The 7,503-nt window shown below is 50.5% G+C and overlaps 1 pseudogene; it reads right to left on the bottom strand.

Annotated features, from left to right (window-relative positions):
• Nucleotides 1-1,809: 1,809 nt before the first annotated feature.
• LOC120683734 lies at nucleotides 1,810-4,351 on the bottom strand (annotated as a pseudogene).
• Between the last annotated feature and the right edge of the window lie 3,152 nt (nucleotides 4,352-7,503).

The following is a 7,503-nucleotide window of genomic DNA, read 5'->3' as shown; positions in this document are numbered from 1 at the left end:
AATATAATGGAGCAGGTTGTTGAAATCATCAGGTGTTTTACCAGTCAGATCGGACACAAATTTTAAAGAGGTGATGATGGCCCGTATCATGCCTGTTTCAAGCAATAAAAAATATTTATTCGAGACTGGTTTTGCGCAATATTACAGGGATGGAAAATTGGATTCAGCTGGTTTGTCTTAGTGGATCGGAAGGTGCGCTTGGATTTCACTGAGGAATCGACTTTCTATCTCAGCTCATAGTACCAGTTATTTTTGCACTCAGTACTAAAAGATACATTAGTGTCGGGTGGGAAAGTAGTACCCTGAGGCACCACCCGTGACCCTCTTTAGAACCGGGTGGGGGAGACACCCGATACTAAAGGCCCTCATTTCGTACCGGGTGTTCACACCATCCGGTACTAATAAAGGGTCAAGCACCCTTTACTACCAACTAAAAAGAACACATTAGTACCAAATAAAAAGAAGCACCGGCACCGATGCCCACCCACCCCTCCCGCCACCTCTCTGCACCTCTTTATTCGAAACCTCCTTATCTTTTCTTCTCTCTGACTTCTCCTCTTCTCTATTCTTATCTCTTCTTCTCTGTCACATGCATCTCTATTTCCTTCCAGGGAGGCAGCGCCGCGCAGCCATCCGATGGTGAGGGTGCTGCCTCTCGGCGGCTAGGCAGGGACGCGGCCTCCCGGTGGCCAAGCGGTGGCGGGACCGCGGCCGCACGAGCGGGGCCCGGCCTCCCAGGGGCACGCGGCTGCTCGGCGGTACGGCAGCCAACCGCCCGGGACGCGGCCTCCCGGCGGCGTGGCAGCCAGCCGGCCGGGGCCCGCGGCTTCCCGGCGGCCACGCGGGGATGGGAATGCGGCCGCACCAACGGGGCCAGGCCTCCTAGCGACACGACAGCCAACCGGGGCGCGGCCTCCCGGTGGTCAGGCGGTTGCGCAACCATGCTTCTTGTTCTTGTTTTTTCAGTCTTGTTCTTGTGAGGTATGTTCTTGTTTTTGTGATTGTTGTAAATATGTGACTGTGATTCTTGCTATGAAGTGATTCTTATTATGAATATGTGATTCTTGCTAGGAATAGATGATTGAGAAAATGTGTGTTGTGAATCTGATGTGAACATGTGATTGATAAGTAGTGAGAAAAAAGTGAAAAGGAAAGGAAAAAATGAGAAAAAGAAAAAAGGGACAGACAGAGCCGAACAAGGGATGACGGCAGGCGGTGGGTACCCTTTGGTACCGGTTATTTGACCGGTACTAAAGGGCCCCCTTTTAGTACCGAAGTCAAATATGAGTGGATATCACATACTGAAGAGGAGGTTTGTCCTCTCATTCGAAATGTCGAATTGCTTCGTTCCGAATTCATGCTCAAGATTCTCTCGTGTACACGTGCGAACGAGCCGTTGGCTCAGTGGTAGCACTCGCCGGGTGTGGTGCTACCCACCACGGTTCGATCCCTTGATCGGGCGGTGGTGTCGCACCGGAGATTTATTCCCCAGCAGACGCACGTGTGTGCGGTGGTAGAGCAGCCGTTGTGGCCCTCCTAGGAGTATGCTGTCGTCTGTCTCACGCCACAGCACAGGTCTGTGGCCAGCCGAGTGTTGCAGTACCGCTGTGTATGGGTGGGACAGAGGTTTGGAGATTTTTCTCGATCTGTGTGAGAAAGTCTTCTTCTTAATACAATACCATGAGGTGGTCTTACTCCCGTAAGTCAATACAATACCATGAGGTGGTCTTACTCCCGTAAGTCGAGTTTTTTAAGCTTAGCGACAATCTGAAGACTGGAACAACAACATCACACATGTGGTATCACTAGCTATCCAGATCTCCGAAGATACGCCATCACTCCGATACCGGTGACGAGGGCAGCCCCGGCGGCAACCCTGCTGTACGCCGCCGCCCACGCGTCTCGGCTCGACGACATGCCCACCGCCATGGCGCCACTCGACGAGGCCACAGATTTTCTGCGGCCGCTGGTGCCCGAGTAGTCAAGGAACAGCTTCAGGCCCTGCAAAAATTCAGTACACAACATCATCAGAAACCAGAGATCAGTAGGGCAACGCTTAGAGTTCACGTCGTGCGTGCCTTCCATCCGGCCATCCTCACGTGGTCCACTGCGGCGGCAAGGTCGTCGTCCGACGCGAGCACCACCTTGTCCCCGTCCTCGTCTTCATACTGCATGCACAGTAATTTCAATTTTTTTTCCGCTGCCGATGTATCACATATGCTGTGGTTCTTGCGAACAAATGATTATGTACCAGAATCTGTGGCAGGCGGTCGGGGTCGATGTCGGCACCGAGCCTCCGCAGGATGCAGGTCACCAGCGGAGTCAAGCTCTGGACCTCTGCATTAGAAAAGCTCCACATTGTCGGAAATGCTACAGTATCCAAATCCAAACTTTACTTAATAGAAGCTACGTTACTGTACTGAAAGCGGAAATGTCAGTAGCATAGTTGTACCACAGCTGAACCGGTGCATCCGGCCTCGCCTGTCCTGGAGCTTGAACGAGAACAAAGAGGGGTAGGCGGCCTCCTTGCCACCGATATAGTCGTGGTGGGGATCAGACATCATCTGGGACCACGATATCTCGCTGATTTACCAAAACAAAAACTGTCACGGCCGGTGTAACTAAATAGAATGTGGCCAGTGGAACACTGGAACCTTTAGGTTGAGAACTTGTGTGCAACCTCATCTGCGATTGGGTTTCTGTCTCGTCGTCCAACGGGCTCAAGGCCATGGCGGAGTCCCAGAACCTCTGGGTCATGGAGGCCGCCGCGTCATCGCTAGCGTCGCCGGTATTCTCAACCTGTCTCATCTTACCAAATCAATTCGGGACATCTACTGGCATGAACCCAATATGCAAATTGCAAGACATATGGATGAATATAACTTACAATGGAGATTGCCGCATGTGTTATGTCGATCACATCAAGAATGACAATGATGGAGTCATCTGCGACCAAACAAATATCTGTTGAGAATCTGGTGTGGTCACAACCTGCATGTTTTCCTGAACATTTTTCAGCCATACTCTATCCATCACAGGGAGATGCAAGAATTTATGCTCTTGCATTGTCCGTAGGGCGTCGAGTATAGGCATGTCAACAGAGGCGCATTCAGGGTCAGGAGTCATCACCTAGAGTTCACATCACATAATGTTTATCCCTTTTAGCTTAATTAATCAGTAACCTTTTAGTTGGGTGAAACTTGTTAGTGTTTGAAATTCAATTGCATCACTTACCTTCTCAACAGGAGTTGAGTCCGAAGAGAGGTTTTTGGCGATCATGCGCATCAAAATATCCCTTGAACTGGGGCAAAAAAAACTCAGACAAGTGCAATTGACTACACAAGAGAGCTGTACGTGCAGCCAGACTGTTCACTCACGTTAGGATGCCATGTGCCTTGCTGCCCACATCCACTACAGCGGAGCTCGCTTGCGCTTCAACCATCTTCTTGGTCGCCGCAAGAACCAAATCACCCAGGGATACCATGACAACTCTGTATGCAAGATCCACAAGTTCACTTCACAAATGTCAGAATGTTTCATGAAAGATATCTACACTCATCGGCAGAAAATAATGGGCAACAAATTATCCAAGCATGGAAGGCGTGCTGGAACCAACGTTGAGTCTGCACTGGCGATTGCGGACAAGCACGGCCTGAACATTTGCTCCTTGAGCGCTTCAACGATGGAGAACTTTTCGTCGCCATCGGCCACGTTGGCGATGGCCGCCTTCCCTTTCTCGGACGCCCTCTCCATCCTGGCGATGGCGTCGTAGAGGCACTTGGCGATGTCGAGCATGGCGACGACCTCGCGTTGTCCACCACGGGGAGGTGCCTGAACTTGCCCTGGACCATCTTCTGCAGCGCCTCGACGGCGAGCGTGTCGGAGAGGACGAAGATCGGGTGCCTCGTCATCACCTTCCACACCGGCGTCTCGTCGATCTTGAGCTCCCTCGCGACCACCCTCGTCGCGATGTCCTTGTCCGTGAGGATGCCGCAGAGCAGCGCGTTGGAGTCGGTGAGGAGCGCGGCGTCGGCCCTGCGCGCGGCCATCCGCCGGCACACCTCCAGCACGGTGGTGCTCTCCGGCACCCTCAGCGCCCGGGACAGCCGAAGACGCTTCACCGTGCGCTCGCCGCCCATGGTCCTGCAAGCACGTGCATCGAGGTGATGGATCGAATTCATGTTCTGATCAGAAACACATGGATGGAACGACGATGGGTACATGGACCGGGAGAGCCCGGTCTTGGGGCTGTCGCTGGCGGCGGTGGCGGGCTGGCGGCAGCACGGCGGCCCATGGCGCCGCCGCTCCCCATGGACAGCGTCCGCCGGGGTGGTGAGAGGCCGCCGACCATTGCCGCGGATGCGAGCGGCCACGAAGATTCGGGGGACGGGACGTGACGGCCGCTGCGCTCTGCGTGCCTAATCGAGGGAGGTGGCCCTGGCTCCCGCGCTTTTTCCTCCAGGTGGATTGCCGTTTAAAATTGCACGAGGCATTCAGGGTGTTGGCCAATTATAACCTGCGGTGGGGAGTAATCGCTAGTCAACTCACGACGACCAGATTTTAAGGAATTCAGCAGCAATTTTTAAGAGCCTTTTTGGCATGGCTTGTGTAGGCACTGGCTCCACCCAACAATATCATACTTCCAATTCACACAATAGCACAAATTTCAAAGGAAAAACAAGTAAGTACTCAGCACCAGCACGACTACAGAGTGTCGTCCGGAAAGCGTGTTTGTCTTTTCGAGCGACACTTTTTTTGGGACGGATGGAGTCTCTTTCTGGAGACACCCTTTCCATGGGCTTGCGTTGGACTAGGCCTTCAGGGGCTTCATGGCCGGGGTGGCCCAAGTAAATTAAAAATGAGAAGAATATTGATTTATTCCGGAAGAAGATATTAACCTTTCCGGTGTCTGTGTCTGAGATTTGTGCAAACAACTCACACACACTGTTAGCATCCAGCATCACCTACGTACCTCACAGCCTCCTCAAATCCGGCCACCGCCCCTATGCACACCCTGTACGGCTGTACCATGCTGGTGTGCACCGCCGTCCCTGACGTCGTCGCTCCCGAGACCCAGCTTGTAGTCCCTGTCTCTGCCCCCCCCCCCCCCCCCACCCCCCGATCCCAACGTGCCCGTTCAGCCCCAATTGATTCCGCCGCACATCCCATGGCGCACCGTCGCGGCCTCGTTGGTTGTCCCTGATCGCCAAAGCGGAAGATGGTGAAAAAATGTTGCCAACCTTTTTAAAAAATGTTGGTGTAAAATCTTTTCAAAAAACATTGGATTCAGCTTTTTCCGAACAAATGCCGGTGTAACTTTTTTGAAAAATGTTGATCTATTTTTTAAAAAATGTAGATTTTTTAAATGTTGGCAATGTTTTTTTTCAAAGCACACAGTAAAGACGCAAACCCTCACATATACGTATCCACACTGGCTCCTACAAACATATGCATACAACCCTACCCCTATGAGCACCTCCGAAAAGACTGTGTCTGCAATTCTGAATATTGAGTATGCTGAGTCAAGAAGTCAAACCCTAATGAGTATGTTCCGCCACAGATAATCATACCAGCGAACCACACCCGTTTTGTTTTGCGCTTCCCGTCATCTTGTGACATTCGGCCAAATTTGGACGGCTCGGTAGTGGCCCATGAGCGCAGGTGCGCATGTTTAGTACAACATTGCTAGTTGAGTAAGGGTGGAGCCAACTTATAAACCTTTGTCCACTAGCCATAGCACCTATGAGTTAATCCTTTTTACACAAAGAGTGCTACATGTACACGTTCCTGTAAGTGCAATAAAGCCCTAAGTGAGTTTTGGTGATGTTGACCACACAATTAAAGGCCTAATGAGCTTTTGAGTACATATGACAGCTTACTATTCTACCATGGGTGCAAAAGAGAAAAAGAAGGCCCCTCAACTAAAAGTGAAAGCGTTCTATGGCTCAAGATGGAGTTTAATTCTTTTTCTATTTTGAACTTGAGTATAGGTCAAGCTGTACTATCGAGAGGGATTCTAATAGTGGTGTGGGTGAAACCAAGTGCATGAAAACCATCTCCAACAAACATATACCCAACCACAAAACTACCAGACACACTTCTCTCTTATCTATCCTGGCAGAACGTGGAGGTTCCGTGATCTATATTTGACCGTTACAGTTTCAGATCCGTGGGGGTATTTAACTCCTCGTGCGCCCCAATGGTTATCTCACTCTGGGCTTCCAGATTCAGACCGTCTCCTTGCTCTCTCTCACTCTTGCATCCACTCTTACTCACTCTCCTTCTAGATCCCTGAAATCCTTTGAAGGATTGAGTGAAATCTTGTGAGATCGAGCTTAAAAGATCCCCTCTTGTGTTCTTGTGCACTTGGTGAAACCCTAGCCATCTTGGTGGATCTATTACTCTTGGAACTTTGTTCCTAGACGGCTAGAGGTGACTTGGAAGCTTCCAATCTTCGTGTGGCAGCTCCAAGGAGTTTGTATTACCCGATGTGTGCTAGTGGAACCCTCTACCTATTGCCTTGGTGATAGGTAAGAGAGAGGAGCGGATTGAAAGAGATCCCATAGCCTTTGTGGCTTACATCAACAACGTGGACGTTGTAAGGTCGAGATGGCGGACTAGAGGGGGATGAATAGTCCCTTCTAAAAACTTAACGCACCACCTAACCGAAACAAATGCGGAATTTAAACTATCGGGATAGGAAGAGGTGTCGGGATAGGAAGAGCTCACCTAAACAATTCTATTGCAAGGTCACACGAACTTATGCATTAGTACTTCACACACCGGGGAGCTCCACCACAATTTTAATGAGAAAAAGCACAAAGCCTACCTAAGCTCACTAGATGCACAATGGACAAGACTACACAAGTCTAATCCAAAGGCTCAATTTACTTTGCTACACAAACTAAGCAAAGAGACTAATTAACATACACAAGCTAATTAGTCACAAGATCACTACTTCTAGCTACACAAGCAAGAAGGCAACTAGAGAGCTACACAAGCTTCTAATTACAAGAGCAACTACACAAGCACAATGATACATAAGGATGTAAATACAATGCTTGTGATCGAGAAGTGCAAACCACCGAGAAGAGATGATGACAATGTTGACACGTTGATTTTTATCCTGAGGTTCACTTGGTGGCCATCAAGCTAGTCCTCGTTGTGTCGACCGACACCTCGATGGTTCTTGGGCAAGGCTCTCAAGCCGCTGGCCACTCCGGGCACACCAAGACACCACTCGCAAGTGTGGTAACACAATGACACACTCTACTAGAGTTGCTCTTCGCGATCCCCACGGGGTGAGCACAATCCCCCTCGCAAAGCCTTCTCCGTAGCCACGCACAATCTCCTTGCGTGCTTCAATGGAGCCACAAGCCACCAAGCCGTCTAGGAGGTGGCAACCTCCAAGAGTAACAAGCACACCGGCTTGCAACACGAACACCTAGTGCCACTCGATGTAATCTCACAAAGCAATGCACTAGAATCACACTCACTCTCAAT

This window comes from Panicum virgatum, chromosome 7N (genome assembly GCF_016808335.1).
Source record: "Panicum virgatum strain AP13 chromosome 7N, P.virgatum_v5, whole genome shotgun sequence".
Classification (NCBI taxonomy): Eukaryota; Viridiplantae; Streptophyta; class Magnoliopsida; order Poales; family Poaceae; genus Panicum; species Panicum virgatum.
This window is presented reverse-complemented; position numbering and strand designations above follow the sequence as displayed.